This window comes from Chiloscyllium punctatum, chromosome 3 (genome assembly GCF_047496795.1).
Source record: "Chiloscyllium punctatum isolate Juve2018m chromosome 3, sChiPun1.3, whole genome shotgun sequence".
NCBI classification, from domain to species: Eukaryota; Metazoa; Chordata; class Chondrichthyes; order Orectolobiformes; family Hemiscylliidae; genus Chiloscyllium; species Chiloscyllium punctatum.
Genome location: NC_092741.1, coordinates 34,894,521 through 34,914,080, shown reverse-complemented (window position 1 = coordinate 34,914,080; position 19,560 = coordinate 34,894,521).

Below are 19,560 nucleotides of genomic sequence, written 5' to 3'. Positions count from 1 at the left end.
GTCATAGTTCTGGAATCAAGTATGGAAAGGAACTTTCAGTGAGTCACAACACTCCAGCAATCTATTCTGCGATGAGTCTCTCTTTATATATTACATCCTACTTACAGCCCTTCACCCACATTTTCTCTCTTCCAGCAGTAGGTGCCACATACCATCCAGGCCTATAGGAAGTTCATTTATGCAAAAGCCTTTAAGGCATCAAAAGGTACTTCAGCACCCATCCAATGACAGCTTAGATTTATATTGTGCCTTTATCTAGTGAAACATCCCTTTATGGGTATTCAAGGGTCTTCATGGGTATGCACCAAAAATAAATGAATTTCAAGAGATATTAGCCCAGCTAACCAAAAGCTTGTTTAAAGAGGAAGGAACTGCTATAAGAAATCAACTTGCACCTAACCTCTAAGTGGTTAACAATCTTTTCCAACTGGTTCTGGTGGGAGGGGATCCTTCATGCCACTAAATTCATTTTCAGCTATAGGGAAATTAAGTGACTGTGAAAGCTGCAGGTGTAGTTCACTGTCACTGGACTACTAATTCAGAGATTGCTTTTGGGAACCAGGTTGAAATCACACCATGGTAAATGATGAAATCTGAATTCAAATAAATCTTGAATTAAAAGTCTGACGGTGACGATATAATCATTGTTGATTGTTGAAAAACCTATCTGCTTCACTGATGTCCCTTATGGAAGCAAAGCTGCCATCCTTACTTGATCTGGTCTGTACGTAATTCCGAAGTGTCAGTAATGTCAAAATAGTTATATGTAACACACAATGCTTGATATATCAGACGTGTTATAAATACTTTAATAAAGACAGTAATGCCAGTTTTATGAGCTCAAATGTAATATGCTTACTGTGCTTATCAGTTAAATCCTTTTTTTTTAGCAATTACTGTTTCTTTTGTCACAATTTGTAATATATTAAAATTAATGCTAATAATTGAAATGAATTGTGCAGTTACATTAAGGACACTAGAGGACCTCGCTGAGCTAGAAATGTTTGCAGTATTTTTAAGTGTCGTGGAAACAGGCCATTTGGCCCAATAAGTCTAAAGCGATTCTCCAAAGAGTATCCCACCCAAACCCTACCCTCTTACTCCATGTTTGCCCTGACTAATGCATCTAACCGACACATCCCTGAACATTATGGGCAATTTAGCATGACCAATTCACCTTATTTGCACATCTTTGGATTGTGGGAGGAAACCAGAGCATCCAGAAGAAGCCCACACAAACACAGGGATAATGTGCAAACTCCACACAGACAGTTGCCCGAGGTTGAAATTGAATCCAGTTCCCTGGTGCTGTGAGGCAGCATTACTAACTAGTGAGCCACCGGGCTGTCCTAACACCTCTGAAAGAAATATGAAAATGCGTGTATGCAATATTTTTTGTTCTGCCTATCAGCATGACAGAAGTGGATTCTGGATTAGTGGTGCTGGAAGAGCACAGCAGTTCAGGCAGCATCCAAGGAGCAGCGAAATCGACGTTTCGGGCAAAAGCCCTTCATCAGGAATAAAAGCAGAGAGCCTGAAGCGTGGAGAGATAAGCTAGAGGAGGGTGGGATGGGGAGAAAGTAGCATAGAGTACAATAGGTGAGTGGGGGAGGGGATGAAGGTGATAGGTCAGGGAGGAGAGGGTGGAATGGATAGGTGGAAAAGGAGATAGGCAGGTAGGACAAGTCCGGACAAGTCATGGGGACAGTGCTGAGCAGGAAGTTTGGAACTAGGGTGAGGTGGGGGAAGGGGAAATAAGGAAACTGTTGAAGTCCACATTGATGCCCTGAGGTTGAAATGTTCTGAGGCGGAAGATGAGGCGTTCTTCCTCCAGGTGGTGAGGGAGCGGCGGTGGAGGAGACCCAGGACCTCCATGTCCTCGGCAGAGTGGGAGGGGAGTTGAAATGTTGGGCCACAGGGCGGTGTGATTGATTGGTGCGGGTGTCCTGGAGATGTTCCCTAAAGCGCTCTGCTAGGAGGCATCTAGTTTCCCCAATGTAGAGGAGACCGCATCAGGAGCAACGGATACAATAAATGATATTAGTGGATGTGCAGGTAAAACTTTGATGGATGTGGAGGTGAGGGAGGAGGTGTGGGCGCAGGTTTTACAGTTCCTGCGGTGGCAGGGGAAGGTGCCAGGATGGGAGGGTGGGTTGTAGGGGGGCGTGGACCTGACCAGGTAGTCAAGGAGGAAACGGTCTTTGCGGAAGGTGGAAAGGGGTGGGGAGGGAAATCTATCCCTGGTGGTGGGGTCTTTTTGGAGGTGGCGGAAATGTCGGCGGATGATTTGGCTTATGTGAAGGTTGGTAGGGTGGAAGGTGAGCACCAGGGGCGTTCTGTCCTTGTTACGGTTGGAGGAGTGGGGTCTGAGGGCGGAGGTGCGGGATGTGGACGAAATGCGTTGGAGGGCATCTTTAACCACGTGGGAAGGGAAATTGCGGTCTCTAAAGAAGGAGGCCATCTGGTGTGTTCTGTGGTGGAACTGGTCCTCCTGGAAGCAGATACGGCGGAGGCGGAGGAATTGGGAATACGGGATGGCATTTTTGCAAAAGGTAGGGTGGGAAGAGGTGTAATCCAGGTAGCTGTGGGAGTCGGTGGGTTTGTAAAAAATGTCAGTGTCAAGTTGGTCGTCATTAATGGAGATGGAGAGGTCCAGGAAGGGGAGGGAGGTGTCAGAGATGGTCCAGGTAAATTTAAGGTCAGGGTGGAATGTGTTGGTGAAGTTGATTAATTGCTCAACCTCCTTACAGGAGCACGAGGTGGTGCCAATGCAGTCACCAATGTAGCGGAGGATGAGGTGTGGAGTGGTGCCAGTGTAATTACGGAAGATCAACTGTTCTACGTAGCCAACAAAGAAACAGGCATAGCTGGGGCCCATACGTGTGCCCATGGCTACCCCTTTGGTCTGGAGGAAGTGGGAGGATTCGAAGGAGAAATTGTTAAGAGTGAGGACTAGTTCGGCCAAACGAATTAGAGTGTCGGTGGAAGGGTACTGTTGGGGACATCTGGAGAGGAAAAAACGGAGTGCTTGGAGGCCCTGGTCATGGCGGATGGAGGTGTAGAGGGATTGGATATCCATGGTGAAGATGAGGCGTTGGGGGCCGGGGAAATGGAAGTCTTGGAGGAGGTGGAGGGTGTGGGCGGTGTCTCGAACGTATGTGGGGATTTCCTGGACTAGGGAGGATAGGACAGTGTCAAGGTAGGTAGAGATGAGTTCAGTGGGGGCAGGAGCATGCTGAGACAATGGGTCGGCCAGGGTGGTCAGGCTTGTGGATCTTGGGAAGGAGGTAGAACTGGGCAGTGTGGGGTTCCCGGACTAAAAGAGGTTGGAAGCTGTGGGTGGGAGATCTCCTGAGGTGATGAGGTTCTTTATGGTCTGGGAGATGATGGTTTGGTGATGGGGGATGGGGTCATGTTCGAGGGGGCAGTAGGAAGAGGTGTCCTCGAGTTGGCGTTTGGCTTCAGCGGTGTAGAGGTCAGTGCGCCAGACTACCACTGTGCCCCCTTTATCTGCTGGCTTGATGGTGAGGTTGGGATTGGAGCAGAGGGATTGGAGGACTGCGCGTTGTGAGGGTGAGAGGTTGGAGTGGGGGAGGGGTGTAGACAGATTGAGGCGGCTAATGTCCCGGCGGCAGTTGGAAATGAAGAGGTCAAGGGCAAGTAATAGGCCAGCATGGGGTGTCCAGGTGGATGCAGTGTGTTGGAGGTGGGCGAAGAGGTCCTCGGAAGGTGGGTGGGAATCTTGATTGTCTAAGTAAGCTCGGAGGTGGAGGCGACGGAAGAATTGTTCAACGTCACGGCGTGTTAAATTCATTGATGCGTGGACGGAGGGGGATGAAGGTGAGTCCTTTGCTGAGGACTGATTGTTCGTCCTCAGTGAGGGGGAGGTCTGGAGGGATGGTGAAAACTCGGCAGGGCTGGGAGCTGGGATCTGGTGTGGGTGTGGAGCTGGGAGTGGGGGCAGAACCTGTAACTGGAATGGGTGTGGTAGTGGGGGGAATGGGAATGGGGAATGGTAGTGGAGTCATGAGCAGGGGTAGTGTTCCCCTCGGGGTTCTGGGGTGTGGGGTCTGTGGGGGGCGTGTCAGCAGAATGCAGGTGAGTGGCGCTGGTGGGGGCGGAAGTGGTGGGAAATGCAGCCAATACTATCGGGATGATGGGATATGTAACCAAACTATGCGACCCTACCTGAGAAAAAGTTATTAAACTTCATGACCTTCACAAAGCTGAGTAATAATTTTGAGTTGACAAGGAAACGGAAAAGAGGGGGATGTAGAGCCACAATAGCATTTCACAGCATTTATGAGAACATGAAAGGGACAAATGCAATGTAGCCCTGTTAATGGATAAGACAATGTGACGTGAGAGCTAAAGTAGTCAATGAAAAGTGAACTATAAAACAATGTTATGAATTGTAAGGGTTAAGAAATTGGCGTATTGGCTGTTTTGGGGAGAGTCGTTAATAGACTTTTACCGTATGCGTCTCCAGCATATGCTAGCATAGTCTAATAACTGTGCCTAAGACTCAATGAGGCTGTTTCAAACTATCAGAACAATAAGTTTCTCCTAGAACAAATGAATTTATGTTTTGAAATGATCTAATTTAAGCTTGCTTATAAATTAACAAAGGAATGTGCTTTTTAATCATGAAACCTGAGATAAAAAAACATGCAACATACATACACACAGTTTAGGATAATGAGACCAAGCAAAGTTAAAATTATTAAAAAGATAAACAGTTCAGTCTGTGAATTGTACAAGAAAAATAGGTAGTAGAATATTGCAGTCATTACATTGATTGGTACTAGTAGCATTGACACTGGTAGTTCAGCAGTCTATTTTGAGACTCTTGGTTTTGCTGGTTGATTGAAATTATTTTATTGTTTCCTTTCTGAGGCTGTTTAGCAACACTCAGAGTGACAGGTATATTTTTCCTTGCTTTACCAGCATGGATGCTTATTGATTGTTTTCAGATTTCGATCTTCACAGCACACTAATCCATACACTAGTACACCAGGACTGGAACCCATGTCCTTTGGGGTGCTTTTGCTAACGCTGGTGGGGAGGGTTTAAGCTAATGTGGCAGGGGGAGGGGAACTAATTGAAGAGTTAATGGACTGTAAAGAGAGAGTAACTAAAGCCTGTAAGGAACTAGATAATAAAGTCAGCATGACCAAGGGAAGAGTAGGCAGGGAGCAGAAGATGAGCGTAAAGGTACAGGTGGCCTGAGGTGCATTTGTTTTAATGTGCGAAGTGTAGTAGGAAAGGAAGATGAACTTAGGGCTAGGATTAGTACCTTGGAGTATGATGTCATTACTATTACTGAGACTTGGTTGAGGGAAGGGCAAGCTTGGCAACTAAATATCCCAGGATATAGTTGCTTCAGGTGGCGTAAAGTGGGAGGTAAAAGGGGGGGAGGAGTTGCATTACTGGTCAGAGAAGATATCACAGCCATACTGAAGGAAGTTACTATGGAGGACTTGAACCGTGAGGCAATATGAGCAGAGCTCAGAAATAGGAAGGGTGCGGTAACAATGTTGGGGCTGTACTACAGGCCTCGCCACAACGAGTGTGGGATAGAGGTACAAATATGTAGACAGATTATGGAAAGATGTAGGAGCAACAGGGTGGTTGTGATGGGAGATTTTAATTTTCCTAACATTGACTGGGATTCACCTAGTGTTAGAGATTTAGATGGAGCAGAATTTGTAAGGAACATAGATTTTATAGTGCAGTATGTAAATAGTCCAACTCAGGAAGGGGCCACACTGTACCTGGTATTGGGGAATGTGCCTGGCCAGGTAGTTGAAATTTCAGTAGGGGATTACTTTGGGAATAGTGACCACAATTCTGTAAGTTTTAGAATACTCATGGACAAAGACGAGAGTGGTCCAAAAGGAAGAGTGCTAAATTGGGGGAAGGCCAAATAAAGCAAAATTCAGCAGCAGCTGGGGAATGTGGATTGGGAGCAGTTGTTTGAGAGTAAATCCACATTTGATATGTGGGAGGCTTTCAAAGAGAAGTTGATTAGAGTGCACAACAGACATGTCCCTGTGAAAACGAGGGATGGAAATGACAAGATTGGGGAACCATGGATGACAGGTGAAATTGTGAGACTAGCTAAGAGGAAAAAGGAAGCATACATAAGGTCTAGGTGACTGAAAACAGATGAAAATTTGTAAGAATATCGGGAAAGTAGGTCCAATCTGAAACGAGGAATTAAGAGGGCTAAAAGGGATCATGAAATATCTTTGGCAAACAGGGTTAAGGAAAATCTCTTTATTCATATATAAAGAGCAAGAGGGTAATTAGAGAAAGGCTTGGCCCACTCAAGGACAAAGGAGGGAAGTTATGTGTGGAGTCAGAGAAAAGGGGTGAGATTCTTACTGAGTACTTTGCGTCGGTATTCACTAAGGAGAGAGACATGATGGATGTTGAAGTTAGGGATACACGTTTGATTACTCTAGTTCAAGTCAGCCTAAGGAGGAAGGAAGTGTTCAGTATAATAAAAGGCATTAAGGTGGATAAGTCCCCAGGTGCAGATGAGATCTATCCCAAGTTAGTGAAGGAAGCGAGAGAGGAAATAGCTGGGGCCTTAACAGATTTCATTGCAGCATCTTTGAACATGGGTGAGGTCCCAGAGGACCAGAGAATTGTTCATGTTGTCCCATTTTTTAGAAGGGTAGCAAGGATAATCTAGGTAATTATAGACCAGTGCGTCTGACGTCAGTTGTAGGGAAGCTGCTGGAGAAGATACTCAGGGATAGGATGTATTTACATTTGGAAGAAAATGGGCTTATCAGTGATAGGCATCACGGTTTTGTGAAGGGAATGTCATGTCTTACTAACTTAAAAGAATTCTTTGAGGAAGTGACAAAGTTGATTGATGAGGGAAGGTCACATAATGTGCATGGACTTCAGTAATGCATTTGATAAGGTTCCCCTTGGTATTCTGATGGAGAAAGTGAAGTCACATTGTGTCGAGTGTGTACTAGCTAGATGGATAGAGAACTGGCTGGGCAATTGAAGACAGAGTAGTAGTGGAAGGGAGTTTCTCAAAATGGAGAACTGTGACCAGTGGTGTTTGTGATATTCATAAATGATCTGGAGGAAAATATCAGTTGCCTGATTAGCAGGTTTGCAGATGACACTAAGATTGATGGAGTCGGAGATAGTGAAGGGGACTGTCAAAGAATGCAGCAGAATATAGATAGATTGGAGAGTTGGGCGGAGAAATGGCAGATGGAGTTCAATCCGGGCAAATGCAAGGTGATGCATTTTGCAAGATCCAATTCTAGAGCGAGCGATACGGTAAATGGAAAAATCTTGGGGAAAATTTGATACAGAGCAATCTGGGAGTTCAGGTCTATTGTACCCTGAAGGGGGCAATGCAGGTCGATAGAGTGGTCAAGAAGGCATACGGCATGCAGTCCTTCATCGGATGGGGTATTAAGTACAAGAGTTGGCAGGTCATGTTACAGTTATATAGGGCTTTGGTTTGGCCACATTTGGAATACTGCGAGAGTTCTGGTCACCACGTTACCAGAAGGATGTGGATGCTATAGAGAGGGTGCAGTGGAGGTTCACCAGGATGTTGCCTGGTATGGAGGGTGTGAGCTATGAAGAGAGATTAAGTAGGTTAGGATTATTTTCAATAAAAATACGAAGGATTGAGAGGAGAACCAGATTGAGGTCTACAAAATCATGAGAGGCATACACAGGGTGGATAGCAAGAAGCTTTTTCCCAGAGTGGGGGACTCAGTTACTAGGGATCACGAGTTCAAGGTTAGAAGGGAAAAGTTTAAGGGAAATATGCACGGAAAGTTCTTTATGCAGAGGGTGGTGGTTCCCTGGAACGCGTTGCCAGCGGAGGTAGTAGAGGCGGGCACGATATTGTCATTTAAGATGTATCTGGACAGATACATGAATGGGCAGACAGTAGAGGGATACAGATCCTTAGAAAATAGGCAACAGGTTTAGATGGAGGATCTGGATTGCTGCAATACTGGAGGGCCGAAGGGCCTGTTCCTGTGCTGTAATTTTCTTTGTTCTTTGTTCTAACACGCACTCAGGCCAGGGATTGCAGTTAGTTTTTTAACCTTGCTTTTGTGTGTACCTGGAAGGGTAAAGTGCAAACATGTCTGCAGGAGGTGGCTTCTTTCTAACTCTTTCTCTTTGGAATTTGCCTGACTGTACAGAAGTGACATTCCATGAGTCCGCATATAACACCACCAGACAGTCACTGAATTCACATCTGCAGTTATCTTTTGACTGTAGCTGTCGTATTTAAAGAAAGAAACATGTTAGGTCCAGAAGTATTTCAGGGTTCTGCACTATTCATACTCTCACACACCCCCAACACCACTAAACCTGCATGCTGTCCGTGCCACCTATTTTACTTGCTGTCAGAAATTGGATAAAGAGGAATGCAACAAGACCTGTGTGTCCTTGTACACTAGTCAATGAAAGTAAGCATGAGAGTCAGGTGCAATAGGTAGTGGAGAAGGCAAATGGCATGTTGGCCTTAATAGTGTGAGGATTTGAGTACAAGAGAAGGGATGTTTTGCTGCAATTGTACAGGGCCTTGATGACACTACACCTGGAGTATTATGTGCACTTTTGGTCTCTTCTTCTGAAGAATAATGTTCTGGCTACGAAAGGAGTGCAATGAAGATGGCCTTTGTGCGGAGCTGCTGAAAATGGATAAATGAATGTTTTGCATCAGTATTTACTGTGGAAAAGGATATGAAAGATATAGACTGTAGGGAAATAGATGGTGACATCTTGCAAAATGCCCAGATTACAGAGGAGGAAGTGTTGGATGTCTTGAAATGGTTAAAAGTGGATAAATCCTCAGGACCTGATCAGGTATACCCGAGAACTCTGTGGGAAGCTAGAGAAGTGATTGCTGGGCCTCTTGCTGAAATATTTGTATCACCTGATAGTCACAGGTGAGGTGCCGGAAGACTGGAGGTTGGCAAACGTGGTGCCACCGTTTAAGAAGGGTGGTAAAGACAAGCCAGGGAACTATAGACAGGTGAGCCTGACCTTAGTGGTGGGCAAGTTGTTGGAGGGAATCCTGAGGGACAGGATGTACATGTATTTGGAAAGGCAAGGACTGATTCGGGATAGTCAACATGGCTTTGTGCATGGGAAATCATGTCTCACAAACTTGATTGAGTTTTTTGAAGAAGTAACAAAGAGGATTGATGAGGGCAGAGCAGTAGATGTGATCTATATGGAATTCAGTAAGGCGTTCAACAAGGTTACCCATGGGAGACTGATTAGCAAGGTTAGATCTCATGGAATACAGGGAGAACTAGCCATTTGGATACAGAACTGGCTCAAAGGTAGAAGACAGAGGATGTTGGTGGAGGGTTGTTTTTCAGACTGGAAGCCTGTGACCAGTGGAGTGCCACAAGAATCGGTGCTGGGCCCTTTACTTTTTGTCATTTACATAAATGATTTGGATGCGAGCATAAGAGGTGCAGTTAGTAAGTTTGCAGATGACACCAAAATTGGAAGTGTAGTGGACAGCGAAGAGGGTTACCTCAGATTACAGCAGGATCTGTACCAGATGGGGTAATGGGCTGAGAAGTGGCAGATGGAGTTTAATTCAGATAAGTGTGAGGTGCTGCATTTTGGGAAAGCAAATCTTAGCAGGACTTGTACAGTTAATGGTAAGGTCCTAGGGAGTGTTGCAGAACAAAGAGGCCTTGGAGTGCAGGTTCATAGCTCCTTGAAAGTGGACTCGCAGGTAGATAGGATAGTGAAGGCGGAATTTGGTATGCTTTCCTTTATTGGTCAGAGTATTGAGTACAGGAGTTGGGAGGTCATGTTGCGGTTGTACAGGACATTGGTTCGGCCACTGTTGGAATATTGCGTGCAATTCCAGTCTCCTTCCTATCGGAAAGACGTTGTGAAACTTGAAAGGCTTCAGAAAAGATTTACAAGGATGTTGCCAGGGTTGGAGGATCTGAGCTACAGGGAGGGGCTGAACAGGGTGGGGCTGTTTTTCCTGGAGCGGCAGAGGCTGAGGGGTGAACTTTATGGAGGTTTACAAATTATGAGGGGCATGGATAGGATAAATAGACAAAGTCTTTTCCCTGGGGTCGGGGAGTACAAAACTAGAGGGCACAGGTAAGAGGGGAAAGATATAAAAGAGACCTAAGGGGCAACCTTTTCATGCAGAGGGTAGTATGTGTATGGAATGAGCTGCCAGAGGATGTGGTGGAAGCTGGTACAATTTCAATATTTAAGAGGCATTTGGATGGGTATATGAATAAGAAGGGTTTGGAGGGATATGGGCCGTGTGCTGGTAGGTGGGACTAGATTGGGTTGGGATATCTGGTCGGCATGGACAGGTTGGACCGAAGGGTCTGTTTCCATGCTATACGTCTCTAATACTCTATGACTCTATTTACCAGACTGATTCCTGGGATGGCAGGACTGATGTATGAAGAGAGATTGGATTGATTAAGATTGTATTCACGAGTTTAGAAAAACCAAGGGTGATCTTATAGAAGTCTATTTAATTCTAATAGGATGAGATAGGGTAACGCAGGAAGGATGTTTTACAATAACTGAGGACTCCAGAACAAGGATACAGGGTAAACAATTGATGACTGAAAGAAGGAGAATTTTTTTGACAGAATATGGCAGGCTTGTGGAATTCTCTGCCACAAAAAAACATTTGAAGATAAAACGTTGAATGTTTTCAAAAAGATGTCAGATATGGTCCTTAGAACTAAAGGCATCAAAGAATATGGGAGAAAGTGGCAACAGGGTACTGAGTTGGACAATTAGCCATGATCATATTGAATGTTGAAGCAGGCTCAAAGGGTCAAATGGTCTACTCCATCTCCTATATTCTATGTTTCTGCTTTTTCTGTCTTATGGGGTTAATTTACCAATATTGTGCTCATAACAGAGGAGACCTGCACATGGGGATGATGTATCCAATTTTGGGCATTAATTGCCCCAATTCTCTGACCACTGCTTCCTCTCTCTGTCTTGGTTGCAAATTGTCGACTTGGTATTTTGAATTGTGAGGAGAGGCTGCATAAACCTGGCTTGTATTTGCTCGAATAACAACATACTGACAACTGAGGGGAGATCTAATTGAGGTGTTTAGAAGGAATAGGATCAATTGGGTAGATAGAAAACCATTTCTTTGTTGGGAGGATTGGGGAATGGGAGTGGGGTCGAGAAGCAGGCGATGTGATAGAGGTGGACATCGGCTCAGCGATGGGGATGTTTATGAGCTAAATGGTATATACCAGTAATTTTTAGGCATATGAGAGTGCAAAATTGACATGATTGTACCCTGTTTGCTGTTCTTGTTTCAACACATCTACCTGTGATGGAATTCTTTTGTAGGTTTCCAACACCCAGCCAAGTTGAACAGCATCTTTTGTTCTTAACACTGCTTGTTCTAATGCAAAGCTGTTCCATTTCACAGGGTCAAGAATGGAAATATATATTGCAGACAGAAATAAATGAATATCAGCAATGTATGACTCTCAGTTACAGAAAATATGGCAAGGATGTACTTTGCTATATATAAGCAGACAAGTCTGGCTGATGTCCTGTATCTATGTACAGACTCATGAATGTTCTCGAACTCTTTATTCATTCCTGTCAAGTAGTTTTTTTTTATCCTAGTGGCTTACATTGGCTAATAACCAAGCATCAGAGTGCCAAAACTTGATTTACATAAAGTACTCACAACCATAAGAGAAAGACAGAGAGAGGTTTCATGTCATCTGTGGGTTTTGAACCTAAAGATGATTTATGAATCCAAATTGTTGGTGACGGGTGCGGTTCCTTTTGCATGGATGAGCTAAAATGAGCCAAATATTAAGATCTGGACCTTCTTAAATGCTAAGAAAATAACTTGTAATGAGGCATTAAAGCAAAATATCAACCATGTACTTTGGAAGTTCAGAAAGGAATGGTCAGAATATCAAGCATTGTTTTAAATTTGAAAAATATGGTAAATGGTCATTTTAATACATTTAAAATTGTTACAATGTAAGAAGCTATAAGCATGGTGTAAAATAGTAACAGTGACATGGCACACTAGTTCTATAACAAGTTCTACAGTAAAGAAACAAGCCTCCAGCTTTATTTCTGCCTTTGCTAATGCAGCAATTACTGACCTTGGAAACTACCCTAGGAAAACATTCCAGGATACGGAAGAAGTAAGTCACTTCAGGCTAGTTTTCCTGAAACTTGACTGAAGGAAGACAAAAGCACAATTCTGAGTGAAAAGGAAAATAGGCTACAGGGAGAAATTTGTACTTAATCAGAAGAAATACACAGTTTTCCAACATAACCTAGTTGTCTTAAATACTAGAAACTACATATATAATTTCATCTGGTTCAGATCAGATTAATAAGCTATTAAAACCTGAAAAAACAATCTGCAATTAGATATATATTATTTTGTTAATTTAAAAAACCTTATCTAACATCAGCTGTTCAATTTGAATTTCCTGTGTTGTTATTCAAAAGTTGAGCACCAATTTAAACTAGCTGTGTAAACTCACGTAATCTCTCTTCATTGTGAATGATTGCAATCAGAGTCAACAGTAACAGTCTCCCTGCAGGGCTCCCACCTTGAGGTCATCCTGCGGCTAGTCCTCCCTGTTACAATATCAGTGCAATTACAGGGTTATTCTGCTGTTTATGAATGCAGTTTGTGCTCTGCAAGAGATTTCTGAACACTAAAATTACCAAAGCCAGGTGTCTTTGAAAATCTACAACAGTCTAGAACATCATTTACATCAGTATCATTTTGTTTTAGGAAACATTTACTGCTACTACTTTTTAAGAAAAGTAAGCTTGAGTTCCTGTGTTGTAATAGGAATTTCGAACTACTTGGAAATTCATGGTAGGGCAGGATACGTTTGGCACTTTATTTTATGGGCCTATACTCCTGCTTTCCCACTGGAGCTGATCTGATAATCATCTGTTTTGAAAAGAAGAACACTGATGGCATTTTGGAAGTTAGGAGGTATATTTTTTTCTTCCCTGATTTGGAAGAAACTTGGATAGCTCACGACCAGCAGCTTTATAAATCTCGGCTGGAATGTTGTTTGAACCACATTGATTGTTATTCTTCATCAATGGATAGCCTTTGCAAGTCCACAAATGTTGTCAGCGTATCAATATTTGATCTCTCACTGTCTTGAAGGATTTTTTTGACCATCTTGTCCAATACTGTTAAGTTCTGATTGGAATCTACCATTAAAATGTTACAGTGGGACACATAGATATTCTAAATGGAATTAGGCAGATTCAACATGATTTTTATGACAGTGAAATCATGTTTGACTAATTTATTGGAATTCTTTGAGGAACACAGAGACCTTAGAGTGCATGTTCAATGTTCCTCGAAAGTGGAGTCGCAGGTAGATTGGATGATGAAGATGATGTTTGGTATGCTTTCCTTTATTGGTCAGAGCATCGAGTATAGGAGTTGAGAGGTCATACTGTGGTTGTACAGGACATTGGGCAGGCCTCTTTTGGAATATTGTGCGCAATTCTGAACTCCCTCCTATCAGAAGGATGTTAAGAAGCTCGAAAGAGTTCAGAAAAGATTTACAAGGATCTTGCCAGTGTGGAAGGATTTGAGCTAAATGGGAGAGGCTGAATAGACTGGGACTGTTTTCCCTGGAGCCTCGAAGGCTGAGGGGTGACCTTACGGAGGTATATAAACTCATAAGGGGCATGGATAAGGTAAATGGACAAGGTCTTTTCCCTGGGATGGGGGAGTCCAGAACTAGAGGGCATAGGTTTAAGGTGGGAGGGGAAAAAAATAAAAGGGACCTTGGGTCCATTTCACACTACAGGTGACCCCACTACACTATACACACTCTCTCTCACACAGACACACACATACATATTCACAGACTCATGCAGACCTTCTCCCATATACATGCTCTCTCTCATAAACACACACACAAATACCCCACACACTCTCACCCATGCACACACCCTCTGACAGGCTTATACTCCCTCACACTCACACACACTTTACCAAGCATGTGCACATGCAAAAACACACTCGCTCACGCACACTCACACTCAATGCACATACTCACACTCTTTCTGATGTACGCACACACAGACACGTAAGTCCATGGAGTGAATTTGCATTTGCAGAATTATATTTGCAGATACATTCTATTTTGCTCAAAAAGTGCACAATCGACAGGCAGTTAATGCAGGCAGTCAATCCACATAATATTTTACAAATTCCTACTTTGAAATAGAACCAGCCTGACTCAAGATTGGGATATAGTCAGACTCTAACCTCACACCTTAAATACATTGTCTGAGCTGAGATGTCACTTTTCTTTAATAAAAACTTAAGTTATCTGGAGAATGTGACTTAAAAGAAGTTCTGGGATTTACTTATAAATGAACTGAAACCTGCAACCCATTCTAAAAGATGAAAGACTTAACAGCAATCTAGGCTTGTTCAATATATCATTTGAGCTGTGTGACACTGTAATCCATTGCTATAAATTCTGTGTCTTATGATCCTGCTCCATAGCTACCTGATGAAGGAGCAAAGCTTCGAAAACTAGTGCTTCCAAATAAACCTGTCAAACTATAAGTTGGTGTTGTGTGATTTTTAACTTTGTCCACTCAATCCAACACTGGCACGTCCACATTATAATTTGATGAAGGTCATATTTTAAATCAAGTTTATTTAGTGTATCAAAAGCAACGATGATGATACCTGCCCAGCAGGCCTTTATATCCCTCAGAAACACATCATTTCATGCCCCTGAAGAAGTGAGTTCCTATTCAGATACATTTGTACTGTCTGATTAGGATTCTGCATGAAACTACTGTTCTTCCAACTTGACTTCAGTTTCTATCATTCCCATCTCTGTTGGGATAATAACCAGTCCTCTTTTCAGATTGGTATATGTAAATACAACAGGGAAGATGAGGCTTAACAAATTGTCTAACTTCTCTCACTTACACCACTTTTAAATATTCATTGCCTTTTCAAATGCTACTGTGACATAATATTGCCCCATGACAGTAGTGAGCTACCAACTTAGTAGCATCGATTTAGCATACAGGCCACCAATCAAATAATTGTAAATATAGGCCAGATTTATGGCAGGTAGCAGTTACACTTCAATTCTCTATCTGTGTTGATGAGAATCAAGCTGTTTGTGTCTGGTCCATTTCACATTAGTTTCTCACAATAGATGTGATTGTTTGCTGTTTTCTAATAAGGGCCTGTAACTATTGTGTATTGACATTTTGTCATTGTTACTAGTCAATTATCCATTTATGATTTATTTATTCTTTTCCTTTCTTAGGTCACAGTCGAGTAAAATATTTATTTTCAAAGTCGAAGAAGATTCTATTACATAACAATACAATCCCTGTACTGACTAAACATTATCTAGATAATAGAATAGTGATGGCAAATACAGATTTTAAGGAGTAAGGGCTTGTCTGCAGGAGTGATCTGATGTACTGAACTAGCAAAAATCATGGAGAATGAAAACTTAAGTTGGAACAATATCCTAAGGCAGATGTTTAGCTACCATTGTACTATGTATCAATGCTTTTAAACCGTAAACAAGTTCTTAGGAATATCACTATAAAAATGGATGTAGCCTCATGAGTTCCTGCAGGACACCTGACCAATCAGGGAGAGATGCCAAAGGAAGGAGAAATGAAAGGACCAATGTTATCCACTAGGATTCACTGATTGACCGCTGATGGGGCTCCTGATACATTGTTTTAGCCATCTGTTTATTTTTGTAGAAAACATACAAACGTGGATGTAATTTTGCTTGCTGAGCTGGAAGGTTTGTTTTCAGATGTTTTGTCATCATACTAGGTAACATCATCAGTGAGCCTGCGGTGAAGTACTGGTGTTAGTGACCCTCTTTCTGTTTATGTGTTTAGGTTTCCTTGGGTTGGTGATGTCAGTTGCTGTGGTGATGTCATTTCCTGTTCTTTTTCTTAGAGGGTGGTAGATGGGATAAAAATCAATGTGTTGACAGAGTTCTGGTTGGAATGCCATGCTTCTAGGAATTCTCATGTTTGTCCCTATTTGGCTTGTCCTAGGATGGATGTGTTGTCCCAGTCAAAGTTGTGCCCTTCCTCATCTGTATGTGAGGATCCTAGTAAGAGTGGGTCATGTCTTTTTATGGCTAGTTGATGTTCATGTATCCTGGTGGCTCGTTTTCTAGAAACATAGAAAATAGGAGTTGAAACAGGAACAGGAAATTTAGCCCTTTTAGCCTGCTCTGCCATTCAATATGATCAGGGCTGATCATCCAACTCAGTGCCTGGTTTCTGCTGTCAACCCAGACTCTTTGACCTTTTTTAACCCTAAAAACTATATCTAACTCCTTCTTGAAGCATTCAATGTTTGGTCTCAACTATTTTCTGTTACTGAGAACTCCACGGGCTCATCACTCTGCGGGTAGAGAGTTTCTTCTCATCTCAGTTATAAAGGGTTTACCCCTATTTTTAAACTATGACTCCTGGTTCTGGACTCCCTGGTCATCAAGAACATTCTTTCTGCTTTTACCCTATCTAGTCCTGTTAGTATTTTATGGGAATTTGTGATATACCCCCTCATTCTTTCAGACTTCAAGGAATATAATTCTAACTGATCCAATCTTTCTTCAGACATCAGTCCTGACATCTGAGGAATCAGTCTGGTGTCCCTCGTCCTGCCATACTCCATGTGTATGTTTACTCAATAAACATCCATTGCCATTCATGCAGTCTCTCATCAAAGTTCGAACTTCTCGCAAATTTATCAGACAATGTTTATCTCAGTGCAGCTTCCAGTTTTTTTTTGTTCAATGATTGTACTTTGATTTTATGATCCTTTGATTTCATAACAGTGGTTACTGAGACTAACCTTGTCCTCTATCCAGAACACTGTTAGGTGTTCCTTCCCCATTCCCATAACTGTCCTGCTGGAGTGTTTAGCATTGGTTAGTGTTGTTTCTTTCTGATGGAGTAGATGCCAACAAATACAGCCTTTACCAACAATACCGAGGTTAATGCTCACCTGCATATTTTATAAGAGTAATATTCAGTTAATATGTCAAACTTCAGTTTCTTTTACTAATTATTTATTTATTAATCAAATTGGTCATAATTGGATTCTAAATGTGCCACATGTTTGGTGATGAACACTAGAATTAGACAGCACTGTTGTAAAAGGAATCTGAGTTAAATGGAGCAGGATGTATTTTAAACTGCTGGTGAGTACCATCCAGTTGTTGATCAGAGTGCAGTGTCTAGATAAACATAGGAGATAGCCTCCTACCTTGTCAGCATTGGAATGGCACATTGAACAGAGGACAAACTCTAAGGGAGAAATAAATCATCTTAAAAAAAAGTCTAATAAAATTAACTGCTTAAATAAATGCATGGTAATAGCAAACTGTTTACTAAGGAGGGCATTCATGACTACATTATTGATGAATTCTCTTCACTCAATAAATAATCCAAGTTATAATTGCACGCTTATTTTAAATATGATGATGTAAAACTTGCAAATTTTTAAAGTTTGAGAATCGTTGACTTATTTATCAAAATGATCTGCAAGTAAATTCTATGTTACTGCTGAAATGAAATGTTACCTGGTGAACATGCTGAAGCATGTGCATCATGCGCTTCAAATAATATCAAGAATGTGTTGTATATAAATTAAAGACATTCCTGCCATTGTATAACATTGCCTAAACAATATTTTCAGAAAAGAGGAAATGAAGAATTTATGTGTTCGGTAAGAACGTGACAAGTTTACAAATCTATATTCACTTCAACTTATAAAAATGTAGCTAATTCCAATCTGTGTCTATTCAGGGTAGCTTTCCATAAATAGATGGATTCTTTCAATATTAGACGATGGTTTAGGAGTTCAGGAAGTTACTAAGGTTCTTGACTTACATAACCTTATTAAGGAATTGGTTAATCACCTGGTGATCTGACAGCTAAACAGGTGATATGGCTGAAATTGAGCTGTAACAGTTGTGGTAATAATTGGTAAAAATGTTGTCAGTTGTTGCCTGGAGTCATTCCGAGCACAGAGAGAATAATTGTGCTACTTTTGCAGGCCAATGCTGTGAGTCCATAGACATTGCTGCAGGTGTTTTTCAGACTAGTATCCTATAAGTGCAACTAGTTGTTCCAATACAGCTACAACATCGACATCTACTTGACAGGGTGGAAAATTGTCTGGTTATGTTTTGTGCGCAAAAAGCAAGAAAAATCCAATCTCACTAATTATTATCTCAACAATCTACTCTCAAACATCAGCTAAGTGATGAAGGTATCATTGACAGTGCTACCAACATGCACTTACTTACCAATAACCTGCTCAGTTTTAATTTTGCCAACACCTCTTGCTCCAAGCCCCTCAAATTTAATCCAAACTTGAACAAAAACACTGAATTCCAGTGATGAGGTGAGAGTGATTGCCCTTGATGTCAATAATAGGATAAATAAGGGTGGCAGATTACATGGCACTGTCCCCTCCAGCTTCTCAACTATTTAGTATGATCAGCTGATTTTCTGCCTCAGCTCTATTTTCATGGCTTCTCCCCATAGCACTTGTTTCTCTGAGAGATGTCAAACTTGAATACACTCACTGATACAGCATCCATAAATTCCTGACAAGAGAATTCCAAAGATGTACAAAACTTCATGAAGAAATTTCTCCTTATCTCAATCCTGAGTATTGGCACAGTTCACTCAGCCACTTATCATAGGACAAGCCTCTCATTCCAGGAACTAGTTACCTGACAAAGGAGTAGTGCTCTGAAAGCTTGTACTTTCAAATAATCTTGTTGGACTATAACCTGTTGCTGTGTGATTTTAAATTTGTCCACTCCAGTCCAACACCAGCATCTCCAGAAACCAACCTAGCAAACCTTTGCTGTAACCCCTCCATTATTCAGTATACTATCCTTAAATACGGAGACCAAAATTGTACACAGTACATTGAGTTTGGTCTCACTAAAGTCTTTTCCAATTGTAGCAAAGCTTCTCTATTCTTATATTCTAATCCCCTTGCAATAAAGGTGAACATACAGGGTGCCTTTCTAATTACTTATTGCATCTCCAGGCTAATTAATAATATTCTGCATTTATATTCTTCCCACCAAAGTAGACAATGTCAAATTTTTCCATTTTATATTCCATGTGCCAATATTCTTCCACCTCATTTGACCTATCCTTACCCATTTGGAGACCCTGTGTGTCATGATAACATTCTTTCTTACCTATCTTTTTATCATCAGCAAGTTTAACTGTAATACACTTTGTCCCTGCACTCATGACATTAATATAGATTGTGCATTGTTGAGGTCCCAGCATTGATTTCTGTGACATCCCACCAGATAAGGTATGCCAACTTTTAATTGATCACCTTATCCTGGCACTATTAGTTAGCCAAATTTCAATCCATGTTAATATGTGACCACTGTACCATGGTTTCTTGAGTCATGACATGTCAAATTCATTTTAGAAATCTAATTGTGCTACATCTGC